This window comes from Eschrichtius robustus, chromosome 16, assembly GCF_028021215.1.
Source record: "Eschrichtius robustus isolate mEscRob2 chromosome 16, mEscRob2.pri, whole genome shotgun sequence".
Lineage (NCBI taxonomy): Eukaryota > Metazoa > Chordata > Mammalia > Artiodactyla > Eschrichtiidae > Eschrichtius > Eschrichtius robustus.
The window spans coordinates 14,313,800-14,316,797 of NC_090839.1; the positions used below are offsets into that span (position 1 = coordinate 14,313,800).

The 2,998-nt window shown below is 39.7% G+C and overlaps 1 non-coding gene across 1 annotated transcript; it reads left to right on the plus strand.

Moving 5' to 3' along the window:
• Positions 1-252: 252 nt before the first annotated feature.
• On the plus strand, positions 253-356 carry LOC137750828 (U6 spliceosomal RNA). The gene has a single exon (XR_011070610.1). It is a non-coding gene; the product is annotated as a U6 spliceosomal RNA (small nuclear RNA).
• The last annotated feature ends 2,642 nt before the right edge of the window (positions 357-2,998 follow it).

Below are 2,998 nucleotides of genomic sequence, written 5' to 3' on the forward strand. Positions count from 1 at the left end.
CATGCAAAAACATACATGTGGCAGCAGAATGAGAAAACAAGAAAAGCAGGTGAAGGGGAAACATGGGGAGGGAAAGAAAAGAAAGTCAAGGGTGAGATTCTCATAAATATGTAGGCTAGGAGGCCCTGAGCACTTGTTAGTGGTGGACTGAGAATTAGATGCTGAGCTTCCTGGCAGCCAATGCAAAGAGGAAAATGTGATCAATTACATCAGTGGCTTTCAAGCTTTCTTGTATTCAAAAATAAGCATATTGTGCTTGCTTTGGCAGCACATATACTAAAACTGGAATGATATGGAGATTAGCATGGCCCCTCAGCAAGGATGACATGCAAATTTGTGAAGCATTTCACGTTTTTATACAGATCAATTAAAAAGGAAAAAAAGCAAGCATAGGGAATTCCCTAGCAATCCAGTGGTTAGGACTCTGCACTTTTGCTGCGGAGGGCCCGGGTTCAATGCCTGGTTGGGGAACTAGGATCCCACAAGCCTTGCTGCGTGGCCAAAAAAAAAAAAAAAAGCAAGCATATATAGAATCACCATATGGAAAACAGAGGCGAAAAATCCCAGGCTCTGTTGAAGAGCTCATATTTTCCACTTTTAACCCATCCACCTGGAATCACCCTTGTTGCCCTGGCTTATAAATGAGACAGCAACCCCAGTTTGGCCTGAGAAGTCCAAGGTGATAAATGGCTAGATGACTGTTTTTCATACTGTCTCTGGAATGGATAAATGTGTCAGAATTAAAAGCTTATGCTTTAGCATCAGAGGGGAAAAATGAAATAAAGCTGTGTTGTCACCTGCCTGGTAGTGAATAAACACCAGAGATCGAAAAAAAAAAATCTCAGCCTCATGGCTTGCACCTTGCTCCTGCGGGTACTTGTAAAGGGTCTTGAAGGAGCACCCAGAGCTCTGCAGAGTCAAGATTGAAAGTCATGGATTTCAAAGTGCTTCACTGTGTTTGTGATTTTCAAAGCCTATAAGATAGAAACCAACAGAACTACTTGAACAAATCTTATAGGATTTTCAAAGCCTATAAGATAGAAACCAACAGAACTACTTGAACTACTTGAATATCAGCTTCCTGATATTGGTACAGGAGAGAGTGGAACTTTTGAGAGTGAAATGGGCGCTATTAATAATAAAGCATGTTTGGGGTTAGCAGATGTGAACTAGTATATAGAGAATAGAAAAACAACAAGGTCCTACTGTATAGCACAAGGAACTATGTTCAATATCCTGTAATAAACCATAATGGAAAAGAATATGAAAAAGTATATACATGTATAACTGAGTCACTTTGCTGTACACCAGAAACTAACACAACATTGTAAATCAATTATATTTCAATTAAAAAAAATGAAAAATCAAATCAAATAAAGCATAAACCAGGACTGTTCCAGGCAAACTGCCTAAACAGGATGATTTAGATATGTCCTGAGGACCAAAGACGTGTGAAATTCAATCAAGTAATCACACAGGAGGCAGTAACAGACATACATGAGTAGACCAGGGGCTGTGAGCAATCCTTCTTTTTTTTTTTTTAATTATTAGCACCTTTAATTGTTTATTTATTTATTTATTTATTTATTTATTTGGTTGTGTTGGGTCTTCGTTTCTGTGCGAGGACTTTCTCTAGTTGTGGCAAGCGGGGGCCACTCTTCATCGCGGTGCGCGGGCCTCTCACTACCGTGGCTTCTCTTGTTGCGGAGCACAGGCTCCAGACGCGCAGGCTCAGTAGTTGTGGCTCACGGGCCTAGTTGCTCCCCGGCATGTGGGATCTTCCCAGACCAGGGCTCGAACCCGTGTCCCCTGCATTGGCAGGCAGATTCTCAACCACTGCGCCACCAGGGAAGCCCAATCCTTCTTAAAATTATAAAATCATCAGCATAACAATTCGTGGTGTGGTTCGGGCCATCCCATCCACATTTCTGACAAGACTCCAGTCAGCCCTCGTGCCCAAATCTCTGGTTGTTATGCAACGTCATCGTCCTAAGAAAGGGTCTCCCCGAACCAGGTGGGCTGACATGATGGATTCCTACATGCATATCGAGAGCACTTTCCCTTGATGTCTGCAGGTTCTTATCTCTTACTCTGCTGGAATCTCTAGAACATCTGCCAGGGACCTCTTTGGCAGTCTGCTTAAGTCTAAGGACATCTTCTCAGAAAAATGCTTCTATATAAACAAAAATGCTTATAATGCACATAGGGTGCTGGGAAACTGAATACTGATAAGAAACAATTTAATGTCTTATTTCTTATTGATAAGAAAAAAATTTACCTCACATTATTCACAAAAATTAACTCAGAATAGATCACAGCCCTAAATGGAAAGCCTAGAACCATAAACCTTCCAGAAGACAACATAGGGAGAAAATCATTGCAACTTTGCGGTAGTCAAACATTTCTTAGAACACTGAAAGTACAAACCATGAACACTGGTAAACTGAGCTTTGTCAAAATATAAAACTTTTGTTCTTCAAAAGACAGAAGTGAGAAAATAAAGGGCAAGCTATAGACTAGAAGAAATATAATACTTCTATCAGACAGATATAAAAAATATAAGGGATATATAACGAATACATGAAGAACTTTAACAACTCAATAACTTTTACAAAACAAATAACTCAATTAAAAACTGGGAAAACTTTAGAACCAACACTTTCTAGGAGAAGATATACGAATTGCCAATAGGCACAAAAATAGATGCTGAACATCATCAATCATCACGGAAATGTACATTAAAATATAATGAAATACCACTACATATCCATTAGATTGGCTAAAATTAAAAAGACTGACTGTACCAAGTGCTGACAAGGATATGGAGCAGCTAAACTCTTATACACTGCTGGTTGGGATGTAAAAAGGTGCAACCGCTTTGGAAAACAATTTGGCAGTTCCTCAAAAAGTTAAACATCCCCCTACCATATGACCCAGCCATCTGACACCCAAGAGAAAGGAAAACACAAATCCACGCAAAGAATTGTATATGAATGTT